Genomic DNA, 20,301 nt, shown 5'->3' on the forward strand with positions numbered 1-20,301 from the left:
TGGGGTCGTTTTCCTCATGGATCACTGAGATATACTCTACTGTACTGGGCTGCTTGGTGTTTAAGCAGAATCTGATGCCCAAGTGAGTGGATGGATGGACCTGTATAAATCTATCAACAACAGCCATGCATATGCATATGCTATATGTAACTATACATAAAAATGGATGGATGCAACAAAAAGAGCTAGTGCATTCAGGCTTTGAATTGTTCCTTTTCTTTCTTTCTGGATGCATGGACACCTTTTGTTCTCCCTTTTAGTGTGCCCTTTTGTTTTGGTGAGAGTGATGGTACGAGGGAATAGCTTAGCTAGGGAGTGAATTGAGAAGGAGATAGCTTTTATTTCACTCAAATAATCATTTAGCCCTGCACGCAGAATCAGAAACATGTTATTTGTTATGACATGTGCGCCCGCACATGCAATTGACACAGAGATGCAAATCCAGGGTAAATTTCTCGCCACGACAAATAAGGATCATCTTCCCCTTGTTTCTGAGTGGAAGTAGTTAGTTCTGAATTAATTAAGTCGAACCTTTTGCTAAAAAGTAGCTCGGGTCTATTTTTGGCTGCAAGCCATAAAAATTGCACGTTTTTTTTTGCCGAAACAGTAGAACAATCTTTCTATGGTATTTTCGTTTCATAAAAATAAGTACAATAAAAATTAGAAGTCAATCAACCAATACCAGCTCTAGGAAACATATAAGCTAAAGTGATTTTATAACCGGTACTGTGCTACCCAAGTTCTGATCCTTTCTGCCTTGCTAGGTTTAGCTCTAAGCTCTGGTGCCCACAGGCCTTCCTTTAGGTAATACTTCCAAGTGTTCAAACGGGGTGCTGCTGATTGAAAACTTTGTCATTTCTCACTGGCCATATACTCCAGCAGCCCATGATAATGATATCCAAATTAATTTCTTTTGGAAAATCAGTCAATGATAGGGTGATTTCATCATAGGCTGACATTCCTCTTTATTTATCCGGGATAAGTAAATCCCAGCATCTGAGTGCGAATGGGCAATTTCAGAACAGAAGAATAAGTGTTTCCTCGGTTCTGTGAGAGCAGAGAGCACAGCTATAGTCTTACAGATACATGCTTTTACGTTGTAACAGATTTCTTGTGTTCACCCTATCATGTAATAGCATCCAGAAAAAGATCTTGTGTCTGAGTCTGCAGGAGGTGCTCCACAGTTGTTTAAACATACTATGAGAATGCTGTTGAAAATTGCACGTCTTAGCCTATTTTTTCCTGAAATAAAAGTTTTATTATAGAAAATAATAGAATGCTGAGTAACAAGAGTGGAGAATGGAGGATGTGCAACACACACAAAAATTGAGTCACGCCTTTATTTGTCAACCACACCATCTTTTTTGTTTCCATTCTTTACTAAACAGCACTCGATAAGTTTGGCTGCAAGTAGAGTCTAGATTTTCGTTCACAACGTTCGGACACTGAGATCTGGCAGTTTATCAGTTTGTCCTATCTGTAATAATTTTATATTTTCATTACTTCCTGATACTTGTTAAACTAAGACTTTGTAATAATTGGTTGTGTGCATATTTTGATGTAGAGGCTGAGACACACGGAGAGTTATTTTTCATTTCTTTGATGTCAGAAAAACATATATAAGACATTATTAAGACAAATGTATAGACTTAATTTGGACACATTTCTACATGGATGCACATGCATTTTTTATCACATAGTTTAACATTTTTTAGCTGCCAAGAAAACTGAAATTGTACATTGATTAGTCTATTAGTTTTCTTTTAGAGAGAACTTAAACTTTATTAACATAAGACAAAGATGGATGTTATAACACAACAAAATCCAAGTCACCTCAGCATTTGTCAACCACAACTTTTGTTGTTTCCATTTCTTAACTAAACAACATTCGACTAATTTGGCTGCAACTAGAGTGTGCATTTCCACTCGAAAAGTTATGACAGTGACGTGGCAGTGAGCACATTACGATCTAAGGAAACATTGATTAGTGCAGGGGTGCAGTATGGATGTTGACTCAGTCTATCGCAAGTAGGTCCATGATTAGTATTTCCACCGTGTCATCCTAGTCTATCTATCACACCGTGGCAGATATTGATATTTACTTCAAGCATCTAAACGCAAATGCTATATTTTGCAAAACACAATTAAGATTTGCCATAATTGCAAATACATCCAAAATAAAGTTCAAGGAAAACAAGGAGCAAATCATTAGTGTAAAGCAAATAAAAAGCCTATGCCACATATGTAAAAAAAAGAAAGACATTTTGCAAATGTGGTTTTGACGCAATGCACTTATCTTTGTTCGGGGGGGGGGGGGGGGGGGGGCGCAAAGCATTAGGAATTACTCTGATAAAATGCGACAGCAATTAACAGTCTGTTGAAAATAGAAACATGAAAGGGTTAATTAGTTGCAAACACATTGTGTTGTGCCATACGCATCTTGGGTGTCCTTTGATCCCCTCTATTGCCAACTGTACATAGTGCTCCTGCAAATGCAATAATAAAAATCCACTAACTAATGGATTTACTATTGGTGAAGCAGCGGTAAGTAGCAATGGTAGTTGACTACCAACGCCGATTTCTAAGGTTTGTGGGCTATCTCTATGTGGAATAGAGGTAACATATTTTAGCTTAGTTCTCACATGTTTGGTTTTTGGGCGAGGGGGTATGCATACCTAGAAGCCCCGAATATTCCTCTAAAATTTAGTTGTGCGCACTTGCGAAATACTAGCGGATGGCGCCAATAAACCTGCTTCTGTGTCACTATAGTCATGCGCGAATCATTTTGATGTTATTGACGGTATGATGGAATAGCTTAGCTAGGCAATGAATTGAGAAAGAGGTAGATGGGGCAGGGCATTTTGGCTCCCGAACTCATCTACACCCGCCATGAACAATAAAATCAAAGAATACTAGAAAAAACAAAAAATATCCGGGTTTTTTTTTTGCATGGAAGATGTTTCAGTGCGTGGCGTTCGTGCCAAATTTCAGCTCTTTTGGACATGTGAGTAGCTCTCCGCAAAAAAGACAATTTTTCTCACCTAAATATCCTCATCTAGCTTTGCAAATAAAACACGTTATTTTTAATAACATGTGGGCCACACTAACATGTCATTGACACATAGGAGTGCAAATCCTGGTTTACATTTCTTGCCATGACAAATAAGGAACAATCCTTAGCCTTGTTTCTGTATGGAAGCTGATAGACATTAATCAATTAAACCGGATCATTTGGTAAAAAATGGTAACTAAAATTGCACATTGCAACATTACCTGTGAATTTTTAGTTTTTATTTGGAATGTCTCCTGATTGCCTTTTGAATGTGTGTGAAATTATTCTCAAATTTGTGCGTGTGAAATTTGAAGTGATTTTTTGGAACTATGTAGAATGGTTCTAAAATTGTACGAGAGTTCATTTTGTATGAACTATTACTGAAATTCTGAGAAGTCTTACTTAATTAAATTATGTGAAATATTTCTGTAATTTGTAATTTTTTGTTAAATTAATTGAAATCTGACTGAATAGTTGAAATTTGTGTGAAAATGTATGTGGATTCTTTCAGAAAACTGAAATAATTGAAATCTATGTCAATATTTGAATTATGTTTTCAAAAAATGAAGTAATGAAGGGTGACTAAATAAACAGAAGAATTTCATCAAGTACTAAACTATAACTGACATAATTGATGGTTTGTGATAAAAAATTCCATCCAAAGGATTTTTTATATTAAACTTGTTTCAAATTATTTATAAAGTTAGCCAAGTTGATTGACAGTTGGAAAAGTTGAGATGTTAGGAATGCCAAAGTATTTTATAACATTGATCTGGATTGTGTGTGCTGATAATAAAAAAATTAACCTATGATATGATGACTTGGTGAAGTCACGAGAACTAAAGATTTTTAAAATTGTCACATGGAGCATGCGAAGTACTCCAACCTATCATGAGACGGAGCCACGGAGGATCAACCACGTACGCTGGATATTCTACCATCTCGATCAGTTATAAAAAAGATTTATCTGTTAAGATGTCGGCCGAGCATATAATAAAAAGTGAGTTTTGCTTTGGTACACCGCCTAGAAACGTTTGCATATTTTGATGCAGATTAAATGTGAAGATTATAATTTACCTCTTGAATTAAAAAGATTAGATTGCTCTGATTTCTTGTTTGACGCATTGAAAGAATAGGGATTAAAATTAATTGATCGTGAATGTATAGGAATGCCCTTTTTTGAAGTAACTTTAAGATTCGTTCAAACTTTTAAATAGGGAGGGGTGTGAGTATATGACCAATGGGCCATTGGCACAAGAACTTGATAACAAAGGAAAACACTCAAGGCCAATATTTTTTTTTAAATCAAGGGCAGCGTGGGGCTCCCCCACCTGAATATATTACTCAAAAGCGGCCAAACCATATATCCAAATGGAGTTACGTAGGCACGCCAAGGTGTGAGGAGAGGAATAGCCGCCAAGAAAAGGCAGCTCCGTATCGCACGGCCTGCAAAAGCGGTGCGACCATAAATCCATGTCTGAAATAATGAGTTGAAGAGAGAGGGAGGAGTGTACATCAACGTTTTTGAAAGCCCTTCCGTTTCTGGCATCCCAGATACGCCAGAGAATCGCCATCAGAACAAATGGCCATACAGAATCATCAAGACCTGGTGGAGCTGACGTATCCCAGAGAAGAGGAAGGCTGGAGTAGTGAGGGCCAAACCCAAGGCGTTCCCAGATCCTTGCGGTGTAAGGGCAGCCGATGAGGAGATGGTATGTGTCTTCTTCCTAATGGAGGCATCTTGGGCAATTTGAGTTTGGCATGATTGTCTTGTGAGCGAGGTTTGCCTTGGTATTTAACCTTCCCTTGAAGGCGAGCAAAGCAAAAAACCTTAATCTTGTTCGGCACCTTGGAAAGCGAAATAAAATTACCATTTCTGTCTTCTCGAAGCTCTACAGTTAGAAGCTGGTAAGCCTTCCTGGTAAAGAAGGATAAACCGCCATTGAGGAAGCGCGAGTCCATCTCATAGTTGAGCATAGAATCCTGCAGTAAAGACAAAAGAGCAGCCAATTTTGTGGAAGCAGCAGAGGTTAGGCGATCACACAGGTTAAATTCTAAACCGAATTAACTGCATAATATTTGCCACTCTAGCAAAGGGGCCAATGTAGTGGGAGGGAAAAAAATTACATAGTGCCTGCCGGATGAGCCACCTGTCTAGCCAGAAGTAAGTGTGAGCCTCATTGTTTGCTAGAACGAAGGAAATGGTTTGCAGGGTTGGTATGTGTGAGTTGAAGGTTTTACATAGAAAGGATTTGTGGGTGGAGGGGGACACCAAAGCATTTGGGTGTTGCACAGACAACCATTTCAAAAACAGTGTAGTTTCAGGGAGCAGAGCTTTGACGCCAAATTTCATAAGAAGGCAAGTATTTTTGATATGCAAGTTTTTAATGCCTGAACCACCAAACTTTTTAGGTTTACAAACATTGTCCCAAGCAATAAGGCATTGAGCCCCCCAGCAAGTATCCTCTGCATTCCAGAAAAGGTGTGTCTAAGAGCATCCAGTTGTTTTAGCACTTTTTTGGAAAGGGAAACACTGACATAAAGTAACTAAGGAGAGAGTCGAGAACATCCGTGATTAGGATCAGCCTGTCCCCTCTAGAGAGCAGCTTAGCACGCCGACCTGAGAGGAATCCATAGGCAGCGCCAAGGGCAATAGTAACCTATAAGCAGCGCCGAATCTGATGCTCCTCGTAGCAAAATCCCAGTTCCCTCCTACTCCTGCAAAGCAAGAAAAACAAGAATAGAAAATAATACTCCCCCAATTTCTAAATATAAGCCTTTTAGAGATTTCAATATGAACTACATACGAAGCAAAATGAATGAATCTACACTCTAAAATATGCCTACATACATTCGTATGTAGTCTGTATTGAAATCCCTAAAAGGGCATATATTTAGAAACGGGGGGAGTAGAATGCCAAAGAATGGAGGTTTGATGCTTTTCAATACTAGCCTGAAAACCTTGATGTTATAGTAACATGTTCAGTTTTGTGGCATGTGGTTTAGGGCGCTCTTTCTGAAACATCCTGAAACACCATCCTTCCTGTATTATCAATTTTTATGTTTAATGAAAGTTGGGACGACAACACATATATATACTAGGGAAAAAAAAGAATGGAGGTTCGAATGTTGGGTCGACAGCATTTGTCAAACACAACTTTTGTTGTTTCCTTTCTTTGCCAAACAACCCTAGACTAAGAGGTAAATACACCCGGAGTCATAGAACCTGCGTGCAACGGTCAGTTTAGTGCATAAACTTGCAAAATACGTGTTTCCGGTCATCTAACTTGTCCTCACGTTCATATATGGTGCTTTCTACACTATTCGTCCGTATCCCATGCACGCGTGACATGCCAACATGGCTGGGTGCCGCTGTCAGTGTGTAATCCGCACGCACTTTTTTTAGAAAGCCACCTTGCATTTTATTTATTAATGGTGAAAATTCTCAAATGATAAAATGAAAAATGCAGGTGAGGTGCCTAGGATTTGAACCCACTACCTGCTGGGTTTCGCCACACATAGATTTAATGAGCACAATTTTTTTAACATAAGATGGAGCATACGAATTAAAGTAGAAATCAAAACCGGAAAAAGGTGTGAACAAAGCGGAAGCCCCGTTTCGAACCTACAATCGCATAAGCTCGCAGAGCGTGCGAGTGCCAACCATCCGGCCACAATTATATAGACTTAAAGAGAGAAACACAATTTATCTGATGTATTTTTCTTTCTTTTTTTCTATGTAAGAAAATAACTTATATTCTACGTAAACTTTTCGGAAAAATCAACTAGATTTTTTGTTTGAAATCGAGTAATTTTAAATTTCAAAATATAAATAAAAGGAAATATAGATCAGAATGAATGTACGTACATTTTTCGGACAAATCAACTAAATTTTATTAAAATTTGAATCATCTACATAAAAGAAAAAATAGTTCGTAATAAATGTACATAAATTTCTTTCGGACAAATCAATGGATTTTTTAAATTCAAATAATTATAAATTTGAAAATCTAGATACATAAAATATAGGTCAGAATGAATCTACATAATTTTTTTGAACAAATGAACTATTTTTTTTTAATATGACTAATTTCAAATTTCAAAATCTGGATAAAAGGAAATATAGTCACAATGAATGTACGTATTTTTTGGACAAATAAACGAAAATTTTCTTTTAATTCAAATAATTTCCAATTTGAAAATCTAGATAAAAGAAAATATAGGTCAGAATGAATGTACATAATTTTTTTGAACAAATCTACTAAATTTTTGTTTGAATTGAAATAATTTTATACTAAATAATCTAGATAAAAGAAAATCTAGTGCAGAATGATTGTACGTAATTTTCTTTCAAGAAATCAGCGGAAATTTTGTTTGAATCCAAAAAAACTAAATTTTAAAATCTAGAGAAAGAAAATATAGTTTAGAATGTGTACTTTTGTTCAAAAGAATATATACGTTAGTAGTTTGTAGTTAATACAAGCAGATCAGGTGGGTTGGTTAGGAGGCGTGCACTAACGTGACATGGCGCCTGTTCGATCTCACACCGACCCATTTCTTGCAGCCCAATTTGTTTTAAACCATACACTGACTTGTATGAACTTAAAAACAACTGAGGGTGTTTCTGCAAAAAAAACACGTGCTCTGCCCTTCAGCCGCTCCCGGCCACTGACAATGGGCCTTGTCCATGCTGTTGACGTGCCACGCAAGCAGCGAATACACCCGCGTACGGGAAATGGGATCGTATTTGCATGTTCGTGAAAGTTTGATGCCCAGAAAAACATATTTTGTAAGTTTGTGCACCAAACTGACTGTTTCGCGCAATCTTTAAGACTCCCGGTGTATACTAACTTATTTGGCCGCAAGTACACTCGGAAAGGTCCGACGGCGACGTGGCAGTGAGCACATTCCTTCATGCTGCATGATTTTGAGGAAGAAACGATTGATTAGTGCCTGAGTACGATGGATGTTGACATAGTCAATCTCAAGTTGGTCTATCATCATGGCACCGTGACATCCTGTTTTATCATTCACAACGTGGCATACATAGATATTTACCATTACTTTATTTTTCAAGCGTGTAAAAGCACACATGACATCAAATACAACTCGGTAGCTTTTTTTACAAATAAATGTAAAAAAGAACAGTTCAAAGGAAGAAAAATAGGGGCAAAGCAGATAGAATGCTATACTGAATTTTGCACTAATGGATTAGTTGTTCTGTTAGAAAAAGAAGAGCGTGGAAGGGTTAGTTGCAAGCACATTGTGTTGTGCCATAGGTATCTAATCTAGGCATCCTTTGATCCCCTCTGCCGGTAACCGTACATAGTGCCCATGCAAGTGCAACAATAAGTCAATAACGATCCACTAACAGCGGTAAGTAGCAGTAGTAGCTGACTACCGACTGGTGGCCACCCTTGGTGGCGTAGCTACTAGCTATAGCCTCACCATGTTGAGCATGAGCAAGATAAATTTACGCTCAAGCAAATGCTTTTTTTTTTGTTCTTGTTTGAGAAAGCTCAAGCAAATGTTGTGGCTCCCCGAAAAGTAAAGAAAAGAAATGAGAAACTGTGGCTGAGCGGGGTTTGTGGACTAGTCAAGCCACTGAGGCTGTGAGGATCGACGTACCACGTGTGTTGGATGTTGTGCCATGCCATCTCGATCAAGCCGGTTAAGGAAGATGTTGACCGAGCATATATAATGAAAAAGCAGTATATGGGCTAAGGTCTTTGATAAGAAAGAACAACAAGAAAGAATCCCCAGGACAGCTACGTTGGATTGTGCTATGTACGTGGTCAATGCAAGCATCTAGCTATCCTGATGTGTGGTTGGATGCAAGATTGTGGCAAAAAGTTTCAAGTATCATCTATCAAAGCAGCAGAAAGATAGCAACAATTCTGAAAAGAAACTTGGCTGGTCAGGAAGAACAAAATTAACCTGCAAATTGAAACTCGACAACATGAACATTCATGTCCATACTGCTCAGATCAGAACAAAACAATTAATTTGACTTCGAAAAATGATGCTTTCATTGAGAGTTGAACTCAAGACCTCCCGCTTACTAAACGGGTGCTCTAACCAACTGAGCTATGAAAGCTTGCTGTCCATTTTGATCTGAAAATCTATATGGAGGTGGCACAAGCAGACCTACTGCAGACTCGTGGGTGGGAACTGGCACGTGGACATTAAAAAGAACTGGCACAGCTGCACTGTATGACTAGAAATTATTATTCATTTATTCAAGAAAATAATTCCGGTGCAAACCACGAGCACGGTGAAAACTCCATATAAAGCATGTGCTGTGGTGTGCAAACCAAAAAAAAAACATATATGGACGAGGTGATGTTCTTCTAACTGTGAAATTGTTTCAAGCCCAAACTTGATCACATTTGGAAGATGGAAGAAAAATCCACAATGAACAGGCATTATTGTGTAGTGTTGCCACTATTCATTTCTTCGTCTCTCCTTTCCATTCCCACCCGAATGTGACCGGGTTTTATCTAGAAACGCTACGTGTTTGGCTAATTTCTTTTTAAATAATACAATTTTTATTAAATTTCAGAAATATTATGGCATAATTCCAGTCGGCCTACTGCTGGCCAATTGGAACCCAGTCGGCCCACTGCCGGCCGGTTGGATCCAGTCGGCCCACTGCTGGCCGATTGGCGCCCAGTCTGCTTCCTCTAGGCCGACAGATGCATGCACTTATTTATCTGTTGAATGAGTATTTGAAAAATGTTGAAGAAGTATTTAAAAAAATGTTGATCATGCATATAAAAATGTTAATCAAGCATTTGAAAAAACAATATTGAAAAAGTATTTGAAAATTTTTGAAAAAATATTTGAAACTGTTGAATAGGTATTTCAAAAATGTTCAAGAAGTATTTTAAAAAATGTTGATCATTTATAAAAAAATGTTAATCAAGCATTTGCAAAAAATGTTAAACAAGTATTTGAAAAAATGTTAAACAAGTATTTGAAAAAATATTGATCATGTATATAAAAATGTTGAACAAAGTCTTCAAGTGCCACAATTTCCCCCATACTGGGTGTGCCGAGGATCTTTGCGCCACCAAAGGGTTAGCATTGTTTAGTGTATAGGACTCCTCCCATTGCCTATAGTAGGCAAAAAATACTGTAAAAGTACCAGATTTTGTAAGATGCCAGGCTATAAAATCCTCAGTATCATTCTGATAGATAGGTATTTGAAGGATCCTCTCTGCATCTATATGCCAAAAATTACTCCGGATCAATTGCTCATCCCATTCTCCCGTAGCTGGATCAATAAGATCATTTACCTTAGTGAGGATACAGTTTTCCCGCACTGTAATTACCTTTCCGGAGTTGCTATTTGGTATCCAACAGTCTTCCCAGATGTTTATTTTCAGACCATTGCCAACTCTCCAAATACAACCTTTTTTGAAAGTCTGGATTCCAGACCAGATGCTTTGCCATACATAGGATGATCCCTTTTTCAAATCACAATTTAGCAAGTCTCCCGAAGGACAATACTTTGATCTCAGGACCCTTGCACATAGTGAACCATAGTTGTCAATGAGTCTCCAACACTACTTAGCAAGCATAGCCAAGTTAAAATTATGAATATCACGAAAACCCATACCTCCCCAAGGCTTGGGGATGCACATCTACCACCAAGCAAACCAATGCAACTTTCGCTGGTCCTCACCATCACCCCACCAATAATGCGATATAGTATCAGTGATCCCCTTGCAAATTTTCTTCGGGAATTTAAATACACCCATCGCATAGGTTGGGATGGCTTGAGCCACAACTTTAATAAGAGCTTCTTTTCCTCCGTAAGACAAAGTTCGTTCCTTCCAACCATTTACCAACTTCTGAATTCTTTCAATAAGATGTTTAAAGCAACCAACTCTGTCCACACCAATCATGGCGGGGAGTCCCAAATATTTGTCAGATAGAGATTCTGTCATTATATCAAGGATTTGATAAACTTCCACCTTATCCCCAACATTTGTGTTTGGACAAAAATAGATTGAAGATTTTGCAGCACTAACCATTTGCCCCGAAGCTTCACAATAGTCGTCCAGAATCCTCTTCAAGGTAATGGCATTGGAAGCATCCGCCCTCATAAGGACTAAAGAATCGTCAGCAAATAACAAATGAGAAATAAAGGGCGAATCCCGACAAATCGGAACCCCTTTTAGGTTCCCTTGTTCTTCCTCATGGGCAATCAAGGCCGATAAATCTTCGATGCAGAGTAGGAACAAATAAGGGGATAGAGGATCCCCTTGCCGTAAGCCCCTAGTTGGGGAGAAAGCCTCAGTTTCGTTTGAGTTGAACCTCACCTTATATTCCACAGATGTAACACATGTCATGATGAGTTGAACCCACTGCGAGTCAAAACCAAGTCTAAGCAAGATAGCTTCTAGAAAAGCCCACTCCACTCTGTCGTATGCCTTGTGCATATCAAGTTTAACTGCACAAGAGCCAGTCTTACCCTTCTTCTTCTTCATAGAGTGTAGGCATTCATATGCCACAATCACATTATCTGTAATAATACGCCCATGTACAAAAGCACTTTGTGTCTCACTTATAATCTCTAGGAGAAACACTTTGAGCCTTGCTGCCAACATCTTAGCAATCACCTTATAAACCACGTTACAAAGACTTATAGGTCTGAATTGTGAAACCTTCTCTGGTGTCTCAACCTTAGGGATTAGTACTATCGTGGTCGAGTTCCAACCAGCTGGGATCACCCCACTGTTCACGGCCTCAAGTACTTCTCTAACTAGATCATCCCCCAAGAGGTGCCAAAACTTTTTATAAAAGATCGCATGAAGGCCATCCGGCCCTGGGGCCTTTAAGTCTCCAATACTAAAGAGTGCCCTCCTAACCTCTTCTTCTGTATACGGGGCCAGCAAACTTTCATTCATATAAGAAGATACTTTGGGCTTCACTTTTTCCGGAACTTCTTGATTCGGTACATGCACTTCTGCAGTAAACAGGTACTGAAAATAATTATCAATCAATTGTGTCATAGATTCATTATCCTCCTTCCATTCCCCATTATCGTCCATAAGGCGACGGATAAAATTATGTTTCTTCCTTGCTGATGCGCTCCACCCTTTGCCCGTTTCCGTTTCGTACGTTACATCTCCATCCTCGCTCTAATCCGAGCGCCCATATGTCTCGCTTCAAGCGAGACTGGGGGATGCGCTCGCGTCGGGGGAACCGCAGACGGGCCGGCCCAGCCGCGCGGGAGCCTCAGCCTGTTTTTTTATATATATTCTGTTCTCAATTTTTGCTTTGTTTTTGTACTTTTTTTTATAATTTATAATATCCTATATATATACATGTAGATATTACAAAAAACACTCTTCAAGACACATTTTGAAAAATATTGAATACATATTAAAAATGTTGAATAAGTATTAAAAATGTTGAACGAGTATTTGAAAATGTTGAATAGGTATTAAAAAATGTTGAACGAGTATATGAAAAATGTTGAACAAGAATTTGAAAAATGTTGACCAAGTATTTGAAAATGTTGAATAAGTATTAAAAATGTTATTGAAAAATATTGAACAAGTATTTAAAAATATTGAACAAGTATTTGAAAAATGTTGAACAAGTATTTAAAAATATTGAACAAGTATTTGAAAAAATGTTGAATAACTATTAAAATGTTGAACAAATATTTGAAAATATTGAAATAGCGTTCGGACAATGTTGAACGTGTATACAAAAAATGTTGATCACTTGTTACCAAAAATTGTTTTCACATGTATGAAAATATAGAGTGAAAATGAAAACAAACATAAGAAAACACAAAAGAAAAAGAAAAAATGGCAAATAAAAAGAAAATCAAACAAAAAATGGAGAAAAAAGAATGAAACAAATCTGAGAAGAAAGAAAAAAGAATGAAAAAAACAGATTAGAGAAAAGAAATGAAACAAAAGAAAACGAAAAAAGAAAAAAAAATGGAGAAGACCGGCTCGGTCGCCTCTAGTAGATCTCGATCTACTACTAACCAGTATCATGAAGTGGGCGAAGTGGTTATCTGTGTTGGTGAGAACCCTGGTCTCCAGGGTTCAATCCCTAGGGGCACCCCGTTTATTCCCTCCTTGTGGACTCGCTTAATTCGACAAATAATCGTTGCGCTCCAATCCACGAGTGCCAATGTGGGGTTGCACTATTGGGCTTCAAAAACTGCACCGCTGAGCGTACGACTGGTAGGCCTTTTTCCGGGACACATGCCACGTGACTAACGTAGGTACTAAAAAAAAGGTATGGTTGGCTGCACTATTGGGCTTCAAAAACTGCACCACTGAGCATACCACTACTAGGCCTTTTTCTGGGGAGCCCCTATTTGACACTCTTTGCGTCAAATCGGCGGCGCCACGCACAGTGGCAGCTCGACTGGGCTGGCCCATCAAGCTGTACCGCGGGATGAAAAAGATGGCAAAAACAGAGGGAGGCGTGTCGAGGATTTGAACTAGGTGAGCAACTGCTTGCGACCGAGTACTCTTAGCCACTCCAGTAGACTAGTATAGTTCGTTGTAGAGCAGCGCATATATTAAAGAACTAAACCGGACTTGTGTACTGTAGCAAACAGGAACCAGTTATTGTAGTGAACCCGAAATTAGTGGTTGTATTGATTTTATTTAAAGTGTAATTTCTTCGAATGGGTATATTTTAAAATAGAAAAAAGTCCATTTTACTAACTTGAATAAAGTGGGTGGTTCACTTTACCCCTGATCTATTTTTCCGCTTCTTTTACCCCCCAAACAAACCCAAACCGGACAAAACACCCCCAGCTAGTTTTTCTTCACCCGCTGCTGATGTGGCACTAGTCAACGGCGGTTTTGACCTGGGTGGGGCCCCCTTGTCAGGTTTCTCTCTCTCTCTCTCTCTCTCTCTCTCTCTCTCTCTCTCTCTCTCTCTCTCTCTCTCTCTCTCTCTCGCACCAACCGAAGGGATGGGCAGCGCGCCTAAAGCGAGCGGAGGCTGTAGGCGTCGCCACGCCTCTGGCGACAGGGAAGTGGTCGGGCGTGGCACGGCCACGCGTGGGCAAGCGCAGCAGCCACGGGCATGCGGTAGGGGCGGCGAGGGGCTGCGGGGCAGGACGGACGGCGGGCGATCTGAGCGGCGCGGCGAGGAGCGGGCAGCCGCGGGGCTCGGGCACGGTCCGGCGTCGGCGCGGGAAGGGAAGGGGCGGCCGGGCACCGGCCGACATGGGCAGGCGGCTGCGGTCAGCGACGTCGCGGGCTAGGCGAGCGCGCGGACGGGGCGCAGCGGCGGGGCAGCACGACAGCAGAGGAGGCGCGTGCGCAGGTGCGGCCGGGGGGGGAGGGGGCTCGCAAGCAGCAGAGCAGCTCGGTAGGTGCAGGTGGCCGGCGAGCGGGCGAACGGGTGGCGGCGGCAGCAGACGCAGAAGCAGCATCGCCGTGCGTGGGAGGGGAGGAGGAGCAGGGGGCCCCGCTGGGGCGAGTGCAGCAGCAGAGCAAGCGGGTTGGCGCAGGCAGGGCGACGGTGAGCGCGAGCGCGTGTGGGCGAGTGTAGCGAGGCGTGGCAGATGCGCTAGGGGCGGCGGCAACAACAGCAGGACGAGCAGCGTAGTAGTGGCGGTGAGGGCGACCAGCGGCAAGGCGCGGTGGCGGAGCAGGGTACCCCGCGGAGAGAGAGAGAGAACCCTGACAAAGGGCCCCACCTAGGTCAAAACCGCCGTTGACTAGTGCCACATCAGCAGCGGGTGGAGAAAAACCAGCCGAGGGGGTGTTTTGTCCGGTTTGGGTTTGTTTGGGGGTAAAAGAAGCGGAAAAATAGATTAAGGGGTAAAGTGAACCACCCACTTTATTCAGGGTAGTAAAATGGACTTTTTTTTTAAAAGAGTGCAAACATGAATTTCGAAAAAAAATTAGAGACAGGAACATTTTTTGAATATGTGAATATTTTTTTTGAAAAGGCAGAAATTTGTTTCTGAGAAACGTGAACCATTTTTTGAATTTCTGATCAAATTATGAGATTTCGAACAAAATTCAAACCATGAATATTATTTGAATTTGTGAACTAATATTTGAAAAATGTAACATTTCATGATATTCTGAACAAAAATTTGAAAGCGTGAACTTTTTTGAATTGGTGAACCCAAAAATTTGAAATGGAATATTTCATGAAATTCTGAACAAAAATTTGAAACCGTGAACATTTTTGAAATCCTTGAACATTTTTGAATTGATGACCACATTTTGAAACTGCAAACATTTTTTAAAATCCTCGAACATTTTTGGAACCTTCATGAATTTTCCAATTTGAGAACTACTTTTCACAAAAACAACATTTTCTGGAATTTCCACCCTCGCTCTAAAAATTCCTTTCCAAATTCTGGAATTTCTTATTTATTTTTGAACATTTTTGGAACCTTCAAGAATTTTCCAATTTGAGAACTATTTTTTTAAAAGAACATTTTCGGGATTTTCTGAACATTTTTCTAAATTGTGACTAAATATTGAAAATACGAACCTTTTTCGAAATTCCTGGGCAGTTTTGAAACTCAAATTGTTTTAATTGGCAATTTTTTTATAAAGATGAATATTTTTTCGAAATCTGTAAAAAAGTTGAAATTTTCGAAAAATATTAAAAAGAAAGTTCTACTTGAAAAAAGAATTAATAAAAGAAACAAGAAACAAAAAGAAAGGAAACAAAAAGAGAAGGAAAAAAAAGAAAAAGAAACAAAATTATGAAATTCTGAATTTATATAAAATAGGAAATGAAAAAGGAAACAGAAAGGAACATAAAAAAAGAAAAGGAGAAAAAAAGAAACAGAAAAAATAAAAAAGGAAAATATGAAAATAAAAAGAAAAAGAAAAGAAGCCTTTTTAGGAATCTTCTAGAAGGTCCCAAAACGAGAAAAGACCGGCTGGAACCTGCTAGAAGCCTCCCGAAACCGGGAAGGACGAACGCATTAATGAGCCGGCCCAGCTCAACGCTCGATCGTTGCTTCCTGAGCGAAAGGTCGACAACGTGACGCAGGATGCGTCATATAGGGTTTTCCCTTTTTCTGGGCCACATGCCACGAGAGCAAAATAGGTACTAAAAGAAAAAGGCACAGTATGAGCGGTGCAGAAAAAGAGGAGAAATAACTTGATCAAAACCATTTTCTTTAGTACCGCGTGAGCAAAATAAATTTCCTAAGATTATGACGGCAAGTACATCACCTTGGGATTGATCACATTCGTCGTGAATAGACGGACAATATGAGCATCGATGGTGACAAAGAGGAGAAATGGCAACATAATATAATGGGTTGCTAGGAGTGTGTGAGGATTTTTTTTTCTCCGGTTGCAACGCACAAGCATATCTATTAGTAAAAACAAAAACCTAAAGGGATGCTATAGTGGGATGGCGCAGTGGCGAGCTGCCGCTTTGTTTGTTTATTTCATTCAATCAATTCAATGATATTTGCTTTATTTTTTCTTCCTTTTCTTTTTTAGTTTTGTTTGTATTTTCGAAACATTCTAAATGCACATATCTAAGAAGTTAATTTACTCTAATTTTTAAAAGAGTTCATTGCCCATTTAGAAAATATTCATGCAGTGTAAAATAAAATGCTGTTGCGAAAAATGACATTTAACACGGTTGATAGGATTAAAAAAATATTCGTTTAAAAAAATGCTCACACGTTCCAAAAGAATGTTCATGTCATTTTCAAAAAATTACACAATGTATAAAGTATGTGTGTAATTTCAGTAAAAAACATACAACACAGAAAAATGTTCGTGACATTTAAGAAATGTTCACGCCTTTCAAAAATATGTACTCCGCATGAATTTAAAAATGTTCATGAATTTGAAGATGTTAATACAACGTAAGAAATGTTCAAATAATTTTCTTAAAACAAATTGTCCATTCAGAAATTTTTTGTGACATTTTTAAAATATTCACACATTTCAAAACTTTTTTGGTGACATTCACAAAAATGTTTATACCGTGTAAAAACTATTCTTGTAATTTCAAGAAAATGTTCAACGTGTGTTCAGAAAATGTTGAACATGTATTCAAAAAATTGTTCAAAGATGTATTTAAAAAAATGTTTGTTGTCTATTTGATTTTTTTTCAATGGGTGTGAAAAAATGTTTCATGTGTATACGAAAAATGTTTAACTATGACTAAAAAAGTATATATGTATTTGAAAGAGGGAAAACCCAAAAAATGGAAAAACAGAAGAAAACCAATAAAGAAATATAGAAAGCAGGAAAAACACATGCATGGCTCTAAAACAGTCCAAAACTAGTCTATAAAACCTTCCCAAAACCACTTTAATGGGCCAGCCCACTAAGACCAGCGTGCCCTCGGCACCAAAGGCGAGGAGGAGTTAGGTCTCGCCATAAGCGACACATAGCTCATGCAACCGTGCGGCGTCCGATAACCACCACACTCGACCTGTTAAGGCTGACTCGCGTCAATAGTCGGACCACCTTCGTCCCTAGCTTGGCCGAGTTGGTAGCATTTGCACGAGAACAAGAGAAGAATGGGAGCAACTAATTGGTGGGTACCCCTTCGGAGGGATTCCCAGCGGGTGGGGGAGCGGCATCACGTGTGCTGAGCGCACCCACGGGATTTTGTTTCTTATTTTATTTGATGGACGCATTTTTGGGGTTCCTTTGGGGGGGGGGGGGGGGGGTCAGGGGTTTGGATTTTGCTTGGTTTTTGTTAGGTTTCCTTAAAAATAGTTTTAAATATGTTTTTTGGTTTTTCTCACATGAAGCACACCATGTGAAAAAGCACATATGTGCTCCATGGTGTAGCACAACCGTGCTTCCGTGTGAATCACAGTTGTGCTTCGTAAAAATGAAAAGGCACAATTATGCTTCACAAAAAGTGAAAAGGCAGGGTAGTGCTTTCCGAAAAGTGAAAAGCTCAATTGTGATTCACTGTGAAGCACACATGTGCTTCGCGGAAAATGAAAAACATAGGTGTGCTTCCAAAAAAATGGAAATGCACAACTGTTTTCCTGGTTTCCATTTTTTGTTTCCTTTTTTATTATTGGTTATTATTATTATTATTTTTGTTTTGTCCAGTTTTCTTTTTTATTTTCAATTTTTATGGGTATTTCCGAGGAAAAAAAGGTCCGTCCAAACCTATTGACATGAAATTATGTGAAAAGAAAGAAGCACCTAGATACAAACGTCTCTTCTCAATTGTCCCACGGAGGAACCCATGCATCACTTATTAGAGTCTTGCCCCAAGAGGTGTTGATACCTCAACTACCCAACCAGAACACTATATGCCCCAAGAGGTGTTTTACCTTCATGATCCGACCAATCCTAGTACCGAAGACACGGCACCTCCGCGATCTGCACACGTTCAGTTCGGTGACGTCCCACGAACTCTCGATCCAGCTGAGTGTCGAGGGAGAGCTTCGTCAACACGACGGCGTGATGACGGTGATGATGAAGCTACCGGCGCAGGGCTTCGCCTAAGCACTACGATGATATGACCGAGGTGGATTATGGTGGGGGGGGCACCACACACGGCTAAGAGATCAATGATTAACTTGTGTGTCTATGGGGTGCCCCCCACCCCCGTATATAAAGGAGTGGAGGTGGGGGAGGGCCGGCCCTCTCTATGGCGCGCCCTAGGGGAGTCCTACTCCCATCGGGAGTAGGATTCCCCCCTTCCAAGTAGGAGTAGGAGAGGAAGGAAGGAGGAGAGAGGAAGGAAGGAAAGGGAGGCCGGCCCCCTTCCCAATTCAGATTGGCCTTGGGGGGGGGCCTCCTAGGCTGCCTCCTCCTCTTTCCCACTAAGGCCCAATAAGGCCCATACACTCACCTGGGGATTCCGGTAACCTCCCGGTACTCCGGTAAATGCCCGAACTCACCCGGAACCATTCCGATGTCCAAACATAGCCATCCAATATATCGATCTTTATGTCTTGACCATTTCGAGACTCCTCGTCATGTCCGTGATCATATCCGGGACTTCGAACTACCTTCGGTACATCAAATTACATAAACTCATAATACCGATCGTCACAGAACGTTAAGCGTGTGGACCCTACGGGTTCGAGAACTATGTAGACATGACCGAGACTCGTCTCCGGTCAATAACCAATAGCGGAACCTGGATGCTCATATTGGTTCCTACATATTCTACGAAGATCTTTATCGGTCAAACCGCATATCAACATACGTTGTTCCCTTTGTCATCGGTATGTTACTTGCCCGAGATTCGATTGTCGGTATCTCAATACCTAGTTCAATCTCGTTACCGAAAAGTCTCTTTACTCGTTCCGTAATACATCATCCTGCAACTAACTCATTAGTCACATTGCTTGCAAGGCTTATAGTGATGTGCATTACCGAGAGGGCCCAGAGATACCTCTCCGGCAATTGGAGTGACAAATCCTAATCTCGATCTATGCCAACTCAACAAGTACCATCGGAGACACCTATAGAGCACCTTTATAATCACCCAGTTACGTTGTGACGTTTGGTAGCACACAAAGTGTTCCTCCGGTATTCGGGAGTTGCATAATCTCATAGTCATAGGAACATGTATAAGTCCTGAAGAAAACAATAGCAACATACTAAACGATCAAGTGCTAAGCTAACAGAATGGGTCAAGTCAATCACATCATTCTCTAATGATGTGATCTCGTTAATCAAATGACAACTCATGTCTATGGCTAGGAAACTTAACCATCTTTGATTCAACGAGCTAGTCAAGTAGAGGCATACTAGTGACACTCTGTTTGTCTATGTATTCACACATGTACTAAGTTTCCGGTTCATACAATTCTAGCATGAATAATAAACATTTATCATGATATAAGGAAATATAAATAACAACTTTATTATTGCCTCTAGGGCATATTCCTTCAGTCTCCCACTTGCACTAGAGTCAATAATCTAGATTACACAGTAATGGTTCTAACACCCATGGAGTCTTGGTGCTGATCATGTTTTTCTTGTGAGAGAGGCTTAGTCAACGGGTCTGCAACATTCAGATCCGTATGTATCTTGCAAATCTCTATGTTTTCCTCCTTGACTTGATCGTGGATGGAATTGAAGCGTCTCTTGATGTGCTTGGTTCTCTTGTGAAATCTGGATTCCTTTGCCAAGGCAATTGCACCAGTATTGTCACAAAAGATTTTCATTGGACCCGAGGCACTAGGTATGACACCTAAATCGGATATGAACTCCTTCATCCAGATTCCTTCATTTGCTGCTTCCAAAGCAGCTATGTACTCCACTTCACACGTAGAT

At 40.0% G+C, this 20,301-nt stretch overlaps 1 non-coding gene across 1 annotated transcript; it reads right to left on the reverse strand.

The window, feature by feature from the left end:
• Positions 1–9,075: 9,075 nt before the first annotated feature.
• Positions 9,076–9,149, reverse strand: TRNAT-AGU (transfer RNA threonine (anticodon AGU)). Its single transcript has one exon. It is a non-coding gene; the product is annotated as a tRNA-Thr (tRNA).
• Positions 9,150–20,301: the final 11,152 nt, after the last annotated feature.

Source organism: Aegilops tauschii, chromosome 5, assembly GCF_002575655.3.
Source record: "Aegilops tauschii subsp. strangulata cultivar AL8/78 chromosome 5, Aet v6.0, whole genome shotgun sequence".
NCBI lineage: Eukaryota > Viridiplantae > Streptophyta > Magnoliopsida > Poales > Poaceae > Aegilops > Aegilops tauschii.